This window comes from Carcharhinus amblyrhynchos, chromosome 10 (genome assembly GCF_965287045.1).
Source record: "Carcharhinus amblyrhynchos chromosome 10, sCarAmb.v2.hapA, whole genome shotgun sequence".
NCBI classification, from domain to species: domain Eukaryota; kingdom Metazoa; phylum Chordata; class Chondrichthyes; order Carcharhiniformes; family Carcharhinidae; genus Carcharhinus; species Carcharhinus amblyrhynchos.
This window is the reverse complement of record NC_137333.1, coordinates 17436290-17449455: the sequence shown is the minus strand read 5'-3', so window position 1 is coordinate 17449455 and position 13166 is coordinate 17436290.

Genomic DNA, 13166 nt, shown 5'->3' with positions numbered 1-13166 from the left:
AAAAGGTGGAATGGCCAAGGTGCATGGGGCCCTTAATTATGCTGACTGCCTTGCCGAGATAGTGGGAAGTATAGATAGAGTCAATGGATGGGAGGCTGTTTTGCATGATGGATCGGGCTACATTCATGACCTTTTGTTGTTCCTTGCGGTCTTGGACAGAGCAGGAGCCATACTAAGCTGTGATATAATCCGAAAGAATGCTTTCTATGGTACATCTGTGAAAGTTGATGAGAGACATAGCTGACATGCCAAATTTTCTTAGTCTTCTGAGAAAGTAGAGGCGTTGGTGGGCTTTCTTAACTATAGTGTCAGCATGAGGGGACCAGGACAAGTTGTTGGTGATCTGGACACATAAAAACTTGAAGCTCTCGACCCTTTCTACTTCGTCCCCATTGAGGCACAGCCTCAAGATAAAGCGGGGGCCGTTTAGAATGGAGTTGAGGAGGAACTTCTTCACTCAAAGGGTGGTGAATCTCTGGAATTCTCTGCCCGTTGAAGTGGTGGAGGCTGCCTCGCTAAATATATTTAAGATGCAGGTTGATAGGTTTTTGATAGGCAAGGGGATTAAGGGTTATGGGGAGAGGGCGGGAAAGTGGAACTGAGCCACGACAGATCAGCCATGATCTTATTGAATGGCGGGGCAGGCTCGAAGGGCTAGATGGCCTACTCCTGCTCCTATTTCTTATGTTCTTATTATGTTCTTATGTAGACAGGAGCTTGTTCTTTATGCTGCCTGAAGTCGATGATAATCTCCTTTGTTTTGTTGACATTAAGGGGGAGACTATTGTTTCCGTACCAGTTCACCAGGTTCTCTATCTCATTCCCATACTCTGTCCCGTCGTTGTTCGAGATCCGACCCACTATAGTGGTGTCGTCAGCAAACTTGAAAATCAAATTGGAGGGGAATTTGGCCACACAGTCATAGGTGTATAAGGAGTTTAGTAGGGGGCTGAGAACACAACTTTGTGGGGAACCAGTATTGAGGATGATCATGGAGGAGGTGCTATTGCCTACCCTTACTGATTGTGGTCTGTGAGTTAGGAAGTTCAGGATCCAGTCGCAGAGGAAGGTGCAGAGGCCCAGACCATGGAATTTGGAGATGAGTTTTGTGGAATAATAGTATTGAAGGCTGAGCTGTAGTTAATAAACAGGAGTCTAACATAGTGTCCATGTTACCTAGGTGTTCCAGGGTTGAGGACAGGGCCAGGAAGATGGTGTCTGCTGTGGACTTGTTGCGGCAGTAGGCAAACTGTAGTGGATCCAGGTAGTCTGGGAGAGTCTGGGGGAGGAGTCAGAGACTGAAAACACTCCATCCATTGCCTGATAAAGTCTTCACAGCCTTGAGGCTCCAAGTGCTCTTTGTTCTGCCTCTAGTGAAATCTTAGGACTTCGGAGACTCCTTTCCAGTGGTGGTGACAATCTATGGCCCGTCCCTCTGTGGGACTACATGTTGCAGCCAGACATATAGATCTGTGAAGTACGGTGGCACAGTGGTTAGCGCTGCTACCTCACAATGCCAGGGACCCAGCTTCAATTGCTGGCTTAGGTTGCTGTCTGTGCAGAGTCTGCACGTTCTCCCCATGTCTGTGTGGGTTTCTTCTGAGTCCTCCAGTTTCCTCCCACAATCCTGAAGACATGCTGGTTAGGTGCATTGGCCATGCTAAATTCTCCCTCAGTGCCCCCGAACCCTGTGCCAGAGTATGGTAACAGGGGGATTTTCACAGTAACTTCATTGCAGTGTTAACATAAGCTACTTGTGACACCAATAAATAAACTTTAAACCTTAAAAGCTTCCTTCCCATCTCCTTTCAGTCTGCCAATGATCTGTCACAAATTGGACAAAGGTGGGAATTGGTCAGAGAAACTGTCCTATGCAGGCTGATGTATTTTACAGATCCTCTTCCCATCTTCATGGGGCTGATAAAATTCTGCCCTTAGTCTCACAATAATATTGGATAATTAGAGAGAAAACAGAGTTAAACATTTCTGTGTTACCCCTTAGGTAATTAAAACCTAGGAAACCATCCTTAACCATTGAATGTTACAAAGTGATCTTAATCCCAGCCAGAAACAGGTCTCATTCTCACATGAAGGCTAAAAGGTTATAGGCCGAAGTGACAGCAAAGCTGGACTTGCAGTGAAACACACTGTGTCTAGGCACAGGACTCCGATCAATGGGTGGGCACTGTTCCAGCCAGTGTCTGTGGGCACAATTCAGAGCCTAATAGCTCTGTTTTGCTGATAGCCTCAATGTAGAGTGACATCAGACTCTGATTGTTCAAGTCTCCTGGGGGTGGGAAAACACTGGTGAATGTTGAAGTGACTGGGAGAGAGAAAGATCTAGCAATCAAAGTGAAGATCTCCTGTGTTTACTTAACTGCTGCAAATTGGTGAGAAAAGTCATGAGGGAGGAAGGTGATGAATCAATCAACCAACCATTCAGGACTCAAAATTATGCTGTTGTTGAGAAGAACAGGAAAGGCTTGACAATGCCCCCCACCCCCCCCCCCCCCCCCACAAGGCTGAGGAAGCCTGGCAGGCCACAGCCAGGCAGCCAGCAAAAGAGTGAGGTTGTCAAGGTGAGGTGCGAGGCACCACAAGGGTTGGCTGAATTGGCAAGAAGTGCCACAAGGCAGAGAGGTGGTAAGCGAGAAAGGTGGCCAAGACTGAGAGTAGCCATCATCAAGCAGTGAAGTGGAGCAAAGGCAACTTGGCCCCCGCGATTGATGAGGTCAAAAAAGAGCTTATTCTTTCAGAAAATTCATTCATTAAAATTCATAAAAGATCAATTAATATGAAGAGACACTATCGCCTGGCAGTCAAAATGCTAAAATTTGAAGGTGAGGCAAGAGGAAGAAGCTCAGCAAAAAGTTCATATTTCAATTTCAAAGAATTAAGCAGTGCACAAACTGCACAATCACCTTCATCCACCAAATGATCTGATAATGTGGACTTGTCAATTTCCAGAGAAACCACACTGGCTGAAAAAGTTGAATGAGAGGTAGAACCTGAAATGACAATGGAACAACAATTCCATTTCTTCCATTGAAGTGAAAGAAGAAACCTACCTTGGAGATGGCCAAAATCTGGGTATGATGGAATATCTTGTATTAAATAAACCAGAAAACATAAGTAATATAGAAAACTTGAGAAAAATATTTGAATTTGGAGGCCAAGAAGAAGTCTTCGTGAGCCTAATTTTCTGAGGGTGAAGAGAAATAAGGAGACAGAAATTAGAATTTTCTTTTGGTAATACTTATGGCCGTCAACTATAACATCTGCAAATTAATCCCTGAGCCTAATAAAGGGAAACCAGCATTCGTTGATGGGCACTCTAAACTGGAGAAAAGTTGGAAGAGATTTTGCTGAGCACAAAACTTCTGAAAGTTCATACTGAAGTTATGTGTGTGTTGGTTCAAAGATGCAAATTATCTAGGAAAGTTGGTTCTGTGTTATTGGCTCTGTTTGAAAAAGAATATTCTCATTGGAGGAAACTGCTGACATGTGTTGTTGCCAGAGTCAAATGCTGTCTCCTTTGGGACTACCTGTAAGCCGACATAATGAGTCGTCATTGTCAATTCAAAGGGGTAACTTTTTAGTCTGCCTTGAATATCTCAGTGAATGTGATGAACTTCTCAAAGGGCATTTGAAAAGCTATTAATATTCTGACCAACTTTTTAATGAACAGAATTTTCATGATTTCATCACCACTACTGTGGCAGGACGGCTCAGAAACCAATTCACTAATCAAGTTAAAATGCCAAATACTGTTTCATAATAGTTGATTTGACACCAGATATGAGTCATGTGGACCAATTAATATTAATGTTAAGATATGTGACCAGCGATGGTGAAGTTGTCAAGCAGTTTCTCCATTTTGTAACATTACAATCACACACTTCTGAGTTTCTGGAAACAACTGTTTTGGAAATCATTGCAAATTGAGAATCAGGCATCAAAAATTGTCATGGTCAGAGCTTTGACAATGCTGTGAATATGACAGGAAAATATTAAGGTCCACAAGCAAGATTGTACAATGCAAGCTCCTATGTTTTATTCATCCCATGCTCCAGTCACTCTTTAAATTTAATCTGCAAACACTGAGGCTGTATCCTGTGCAGGTGGTATACTTTCTTTTTTCATGTTGTTCAAAACATCTATACTTTTCTTTTGTTTCCGTACATCAGTGGAATGTGTTGCAATCATGCTTGGAGCAGGCAAATGGAAAATGTTTGACAGTTAAAATAATTTGTGAATGCAGGTAGTCCACTCATTCAGATGCTGTTTTAGTTGTGAAGCTGAACTTTGTTGATATAAAGTAAACCTTATTTGACGTAGCCATGTTAAACACAATGAAAGCTGAGGCAAACTCTTCAGCAGTGAAGTTTGTAAAGTACGAAATTGCTGATTTTATTGTTTTGTGGAACCATTTGCTTCAAAGAATGAATGTTGTCAGAAAATCTCTGCAAAATGTTAATACCACTTTATTGAATGCTGCACAATGATTAGTCTCAGTTAAAAGTTTTGGTGTGGAAGTTCGAAATAATTATAGCACAGTGGAAACAGAGGCACTAACGTTACCAAAAAGTACATTTTCCTCTGATGATGAGAAATATACAATTTGTAGGAAGTTATGTTTTGATGAAACTGGAGACAATGGGCCCAATTTTACCATAGAACCACAGAACATTACAGCACAGAAACAGGCCTTTTGGCCCTTCTTGGCTCTGCCGAACCATTTTACTTCCAAGTCCCACTGACCTGCACCTGAACCATATCCTTCCACACCCATGTCATCCATGTCCCTGTCCAAGTTTTTCTTAAATGTTAAAAGTGAGCCTGCATTTACCACCTGGCAGCTCATTCCACACTCCCACCACTCTCTGTATGAAGAAGCCGCCCTAATATTCCCTTTAACCTTTTCCCCCTTCACCCTTAACCCATGTCCTCTAGCTTTTTTTTATCCCCTAGCGTCAGTGGAAAAAGCCTGCTTGCATTCACTCTATCTATACCCATCATAATTTTATACACCTCTATCAAATCTTCCTTCATTCTTCTATGCTCCAGTGAATAAAGTCCTAACCTATGCAATCTTTCTCTGTAACTCAGTTTCTCAAGTCCTGGCAACATCCTTGTAAACCTTCTCTACACTCTTTCAACCTTATTCATATCCTTCCTGTAATTAGGTGACCAAAACTGCACACAGTACTCTAAATTTGGCCTCACCAATGTCTTATACAGCCTCACCATTTTGATTGTAATTGCTGAATTTGGGCACAATTCAGATCCGATTTAGAAAACTGTTCTCAGGCCCTCCCTTATGAACTTAGCCTGAAAAAAAAATTGTGAGTCAGAATCACGCTGTGCGGGGTGGGACTTATCGCACCTGAAATGCTGCAGCTTCCATCGGAGCTTTGAACTGCGTGTGCTAGGTCACATTGCTCCCAGGCCACAAAAGCAGGTAAAGTGGCCTGGGAGTGAAAAGCAGGAGCGATGGCCACACAGATATCGCCCCACTCCCACAACATAACTGTTCCCCTTATCTATTCAACCCCCCACTACCCAAACTGATAGTGATCCTCTGCCCCCCAACTACCCCCAACCAATCGCTTACAGAGTGGCAGTGGTCCCCCCCGCCCTCCTGCATCCCCGCATCCTCCACCAGAGATCCATCTGGCTTTCCTCCCCTCCCCACTAGAGAATGATTATGCCTTCCTCCTTGCTCCCGCATCACCCCCACCAGAGAGCGACTGGGCCTCCCTCCTCCCTCCCCGCCCGCCCGCCCCGCCAGAGATACATCCGACCCTCCTCCATTCCCCCACCACCACCAAAGAATGATCAGGCCTCCCCACCCACCCCACCTCCCTCCTCCCCACCAGAGAATGCTTGGGCCTTCTTCCTCCCCTCCCCTCACCAGAGAGTGATCTGACCCATCTCCTTCCTTGCATGGTTCAGATTGCGGCCATTTTCGGGCCTTGGTAAAGTGGGCATCTGCTGGACATGGGTGCGGATCACACTAATCGCCTCATGCCTGACTTTACCAGGTTTTACAATGGTAAAATCGGCCCCAATGACTTTGCTTTGAAAGGGAAAGAGAAGATTATTAAGACTGTTAATAGTATTTGTAACAAAATTGCAGAGTAGGAGTGAATGTCTGAAGAAAGTTGTTGATTTATTTTGCGTGCTTTCCGACAGAAGTTTGGATGAGAAGGGTAAAAGCCACTGCAGTAAGAATTTATGTGAATTCTACCAGGTGGTCATAGGCACAAATCTTTTTGAAGATGAAGTGAAATAATTCATTCATTTCAATAACAATGACGAGCTTTGAGATCACCAGTTGATTTGTACAGACTTGTACGTGACAGTTTTCAGGCAACCTTTTCAAATGTGGAAACCATTCTGAAAATATTTTTAACAAAACCTGTCACAAATGCTTCCAGTGAATGTTTTCTTTTCTACATTGATATATTTACAAAGTATGATGAGTCAGAACATTTGATAAGTTCAGCAATATTGATGATTGAAAGTGTGTCTTAACAAGATTATACCTACAATGAATTATTTGATAATTTTGTGAAGATAAAATATGGAAGAAAAGTTATCTAAATTGCTATGCCAACAAGAGATGAAACAAGGAAATCTTAAAAATCAGTCTCTCTTCCATACTTTCTTGTTTAAATTCTGTTTTTCAAAGTGGACCATTGCTGGTGTGATGAAGTGACTGCAGCTGGTCACATGCTGATAGTTCTAACCACCATCACTCTCCAGAATGGCCTTCAGAAAGTCTCTTCATGGCAGAGGTGAACAGATTTTTAATTAGTAAGAGTTTGAAGGTTATGATGAATGCAAAGGTAGGTGGAGTTGAGGTCGAGATGAAATCAGCCATGATCATATTAAATGGCGGAACAGGCTCAAGGAGCCGAATTGCTTATTTGTGCTCCCAATTATTATGTTCACGTGTAAAATCAGAATCCTGCAGACAGAACCACTAATATTGGACTTGGATTAACTGGGCACTCAACTCATGTGAATTTATGTCAATAACTTTGAACCTGAATGAGACTTTGAAATATATTCAATGCATCTTGTTGATTGGAATATTTGCTCCTGCATTGGGCTGGCTCATTCTGTCCTGCACTGGTCTGTGCTGCAGTGATATCATTTGCTAATTTTTCGATCTTGTTGCTCATCAGCGAGTTCCATATCTGCTTTCCTCGAGATATATTGTCATTCTGACATGCAGTAAGTTTGGATTTCAATTCAGTAATTATTCACACATACATATTTTTACAAGCCAAAAAGCACAAAAGCTATCGAGCAGTGATCAATTTGTGCATATTTGTGGCTGTGGGCTGAGGGTGGATGGGATGGGGAGGGGCATGACGTCACTGGGGAGAGAGGCATGCCGTCACTGGGGAAGTGATATGAAGTCTTTGCGGTGGGAGTCCCAGAATTGAAGGTGAGCATGGGGCCCAACACAGTGCAAATCTGCCACTGAATGACAGGAGAATTGAACCCTGGGGATAAAGGCTGGAAGTGTGATGGGTCCTTGGATGTCTGGCCATAATCTGAAATAGCAGAAGGCATTGAAAGCATATGCATGGCACTGTTTTAGTATCATGGATAAAGACAGTGGATTAAAATATTCCAGGTTGGAAAAGAAAATTAGTCTGCCATCATGATTTTATAATTAAAATGCATCCCTACTTTTAATGCAAATTCAACTGTTCTTGTATTTTATACAAAGTTCAAATCAATAATTTTGCTGTAATGATGCTGAGAGACTGTACTGTGGGGAGGTGGGAGGAACGACAATGCTAGTTTCCCACAGCTCAGTTCTTCAGCTGACATTCATTAAACCCCACAGTATGTAATGTTCATTATGCTTGTCCCATCCTACACCATATACATAATTAATCAAACAAATTCAAATACAGTAGATGTCTTTCAAATGATGGATGGTTTTGATTGAATACACCAAGAGAATGTTTCCTTCTTTTGTGGGAAAGGGTATAACTAGAGGCCATCAACATGCGTTAGTCACCAGGAAGCCCAATAGGGAATTCGTTATTCAAAGAGTGATGAGACTGTGGAACTGGCTAGCACAGTGAGTCATTGAAACAAGTAATATAGGTGCCTTTAAGAGGAAGCAACCCAATCATGTGAAGTAAAGGGGAATACAGGGTTATGTTATAGTTTCTCTTGGAATACCACATATGGTTAAAATTGTCCAATCCAACATTTGAGAGGCTCTGTCTTCATGGTAAAATGCTTGGAAAACAATGAGTTTAAATCTTTATACACTTATCACAACAAAAAAACGTACAGTTATCATTGGAGACTTTGCTACAAAGTCATGAGTCTTGGTATGCAGGATTGCCGCAAGGCTCAAGATACTGACCAATTGCGTTATCGAAATCTGCAAGAAAGCATATTCAACCTGAAGTTACACAAATGCACAAACATTCATCAAATTCAGCTATAATAAAATCAGCAGTTTGACTTTGAGAGTGTTTATTGCAGTCTTAACCCCAAACTTCATGTATTTGAGTCTGGGATCACCAGTTCCATCCATTTATTTGTGAGTCTCTGTGGCAGGAGCAGTGGACCTTAAAACTGAAGGGATTTGTGCCTCAACAAGTTGATGTTTTCCATTTCATTAAACTGGACATTTGAAATGCTTCGAACAGAAGTATTAATTAAAATGGCATCCACTACATTATGAGAACAGAAGAAAGCTTGGAACGTGAAAAGGTCATTTCGGCACCATTGGTTGCTTTTGCCACACTTGGCAATCATCTGTACATAAAAGTAAGCCAGAATGAATGGCAAACATAATTGGATGAAACAGACATTTATGTTTTAATCAACTTGTTGAAATTGATGTGGTAAGCATGACTTGAACTGTGCTGTGACATTGGGCTCGATGAAGCAATTACTGATACCTAATCTACCAACTGACATGCTCCAACTCAATCCATTTATATGATTTTTTAAAAATTATTAGCAGATATTGGTCTCAGAATGCCTTGACTTGGAATAGGTGCAGAGAATGATATTAGCACTCAACCTTATTTATATCAGACTTTTGCACTGCAGCTGCCTGTTGGGCCTATCTGGGAGCTTACCAATAAAGACCATTTAAATTGTGAGGAATTGCTTCACTAGCAAGAACCGCCCAGTAAGACATCAGTGAGAGAGAGAGAGAGAATGGAGCAGGGGAGCAGAATGATGGACGGACAGGGTATGTAAGTGTTATGACAGTTGCCAGGAAACTAGGCACGTATTGGATTATTTGTTGGTGGTAGATGCATACATTCTATGTCAGTTCACCATCCTCTTTATCACCCTAACTGCATCCCAAAACTATCTACTCCTTGTCTTGGCTATCCTTAACAGAGGGTGGCTGCTACAGAGGATAAGGATTACCTTCTGCATTCATAGTTCATGACACTTAGATGTAGCGCGAGTTCTTCTTGAGAAATGAAATAAAATGAAAGCTATTAGATCACGGCTTGGGGGCACAATGGTTAACACTGTTGCCTTGCAGCGTCAGGGAACAGGGTTCAATTCTGGCCTTATATAACTGTGTGGGTTTCCTCCAGATGCTCCAGTTTCCTCCCATACTCCAAAGATGTGTGAGTTAGGTTGATTGGCCATGCTAAATTGCCCCTTAGTGTCAGAGGGACTAGCGAGGGTAAATAGTTGGGATGACGGGATAGGGCCTGGGTGAGATTGTAGTCAGTGCAGGCTTCCTTCTGCACTGTCAGGATTTTATGATTTTATGATCATGAGAGTCACTACAGAATATACCATGTAGTTGCTCAAACAATAGGGGTGATTCCCCCAGCACACTATGCTGCTCTGGCAGCGCAACAGGCAGGGAGACATCAGCGAAGGCCATTTTCTCACTTCTCGCTGAGCGCCCAGGCCTCCGTGCATGTCTGGCTCCAGGTTTTTGAACATCTGCAGGTCTGCACTGGAAATTGATGAGGAGCTGATTTCAATACTTAAATTGATATCTGAATCCAATTGGCAGGCCCAGGACTGAAGACTCTGAGCCTGCAAGTGCTGGAGGGAAAAGAGGCAGTAGGGGGCTCCCCCACAAGATCAGTGGTAAGGGGGTGTGTCCCTTGGGCAGTGCCAATCTGGCCCTCTAGTACTACCCAAGAGGTAAACTGCCACTGCCCACCAGGCATCAGGCAGTGCCAAGAGGGGGGAGCTATTGGGGGGGAGCTATTGGGACCGGAGCCTATTAGGGCAGGACCTTTTGGGGGCAATCGATTGGGTTAGGGCATCCTGCTGCCACTCTGCAAAGGGATCATGGACAGAGAGAGAGAGAGGCTGGGGATCGGGTGCTGGCCACTCAGGTGGGGATGGGGGTGCGGGGTCAGGATGAGGGGGTCAGAACTGTGGGGTGTGAGGGCGTGGTCAGGAATGCCAATGGGGATCAGGGAGAGAAGGTCTGGCCAGGGGTTGGGTCAAGGAGATTGGGGTTGGCCAGGAAGGGAGGGAGACATCAGAGCTGGCCAGTAGTTGGGGGATTTGGGGGGATTCGGACAGAGACGGGGGCATTGCAGGAATGGCCAGCAATCGGGAGGCCGGGAGTGCGGGGCTACTGCGCATGCACCGATCTCCACTCTGTTAGCCTCTTTGCAGAATCACTGTCTCTTGTAGCATAATTCCTCAGAAAATTGGAGGCAATTCATTCTGGATCTTTTCTGGAAAGGATGCCTTTGAACTGTTCTCGTCCTCACGCGTGCTCTCCGGAAAGCTGCAGCTGAAGCTTTTTTCTCTATCCTTAATATAAATCACCTAGATTTAATTGTAAGGGATTGATTCAGAAGTTGGTAGATAATATAAAAAAATTGCTGTATGCCTAAGGAAGAAAACTGTAAAATGCAAGAAGATATGAATGGGCTGGTCAGGTGGGCAGAAATGTGGCAAAAGGGATTGCAGGTGACAAAAAATGCAAAGGAATATGCAACAAATATCAGAGTGTTGAGACATGCGGACAGACAAACACTTTCATTAGAAACAGACATAGGGCATTTGTCACTTCGAGCCTGCCCTGCTATTCAATAAAATCATGGCTGATCAGAATATAACCTCAACTCCACATTCCTGCCCAGCCCTGATAACTTTTGACCCCTTTACTTATCAGGAATCTGTTATAAAATATTCAAAGGTTCTGCTTTTTGAGGAAGAGACTTCCAAAGACACTCAGGGAAATTAAAATTCTCCTTATCTCTGTCCTATGTGGAAGACCCCTGACTTTCAAGCAATAGCCGCCTAGCACTAGATTTTCCACAAGAGAAAATATCTTCTCCACATAGACCCTGTCAAGATCCCTCAGGATCTTTTATGTTTTGATCAAGCTGTCTCCTACTCTTCTAAACCCAGTGAATACAACCCTAGATTGTTCAAACTTTCCTCATAAGATAACGCAGCCAATCCCAGATATTACTTCAGTAAACTTTCTTCAATTTACTTTTCTTAAACAAGGAGACCAATACTCAATACTCCAGATGCAGTCTCAATTATGCCCTGCATAATTGAAGCATAAGCTCCCTAATTTTGTATTCAAATACTCACAATAAATTACAGGTCCTGTGGCAAAGTGGGAACACCCCTGCTTCTGAACCAGAAGCTGTGGCTTCAAATCCCACCCTGGGACTTGATAGCCAAGGAAGGCGCATCCATAGCGTGTCCAAACGGGTTGAGTATCAATATGCAAAATCCTTCTAATGTGTAAATGGCAGGCAGTAATAGTGGGAAAGACGTCTGCCAGCCATTCTTGATATGGGATGGAGCCCCCCTCAAGCTATAAGCCTCGGATGGCAGGCTCGCAACCTGCTCCAGGAAATAATTTGTGAAAGGAACAGATGTCATGTGTGCCCTTAGCTGCAGGGAGTGAAATGACAACAATAAATGATAACGTTCTATTAGCTTCCTAATTTCTTGCTATACTAGCTTCTTCATGCACTAGATTCATGCACTAGGACACCTAAATTCCTCAGTCATAAAATATTTCTGAGTTGATTGGGAACAAAAAAGAATCTGTGCATTTGTTGCAGTTTTGAATTTGGTTACAAAATGTGCCTTCTGTCACTTGTGGGTTAAGTGTCATTAACAGTACACCATGAACTCCAGTTGAATTTAAAAGGAATGAGCAGGGGTTCAATTAGCTTGAAGCATTTGTCACTTATATTTACTTGCTACCTATGAGGCAGATTTTTCACAATGCTTTCTCTTCACAAGGTCGATGGCTTCTAGCAATTTACCACTGCAGCATTTTGATGAGTGCAACTTATTTTTAAAATGTTTGTGCTTTGATTTGCAAGGGGCTACTACAGCTCCAGCAGTGTCAAATTGGCAAAGCTCCATCCTCAGTTGCTTTAGCAAGAACTTGTAAATACATAATATAGAGCAAACCAATTATATCAACTTCACACTATCTATCATAAGGGATTTTACAAGGATTCAGTGGTATTTTTCCTTCACTCTATGGCCAGTATTTTACAACCTTGCTCGAGCAAGGCTCATAAATTCCTGCCTGAGGCTAATGGAAAATTCTGTTCTATGAGTCTCAATTCCAGGGTGGGCAAGGTGGTAAAATCCCAGCCTATGTGTTTTGGACCTTTTTTTAGACCGGCAGTGAAAACAAAGAGAAAGTTCATTTAATCTGATATCAATATTCGGCAAAATGCTAGAATCCATTATTATGGATGCAATAACAGGGCACTTAGAAAATCAGGATACAATGAGGCAGAGTCACATGATTTTATGAAAGGGAAATCATGTTCAGCAAACAATAGCGCAGTGGTTAGCACTGCTGCCTCACAGTGCCAGGGACCTGGGTACGATTCCCAGCTTGGGTCACTGTCTGTGTGGAGTCTCCCCGTGTCTGCGTGAGTTTCCTCCAGGTGTTCCTGTTTCCTCCCAGAGTCCACAAATTTGCGGGTTAGTTTGGTCAGCCATGCTAAATTGTCCCTCAGCATCAGGGGGACTAGCAGGGTAAATACGAGGGGTTACAGGGATAGGCCTTGGGTAGGATTGCTTTTAGTGCAGACTCGATGGGCCATAAAGTCTTCTTCTGTACTGTAGTAATTCTATGATGCCCAGTTTTTTTGTGAGTAACTAGCAGGTTAGATAAGGATAAGTAA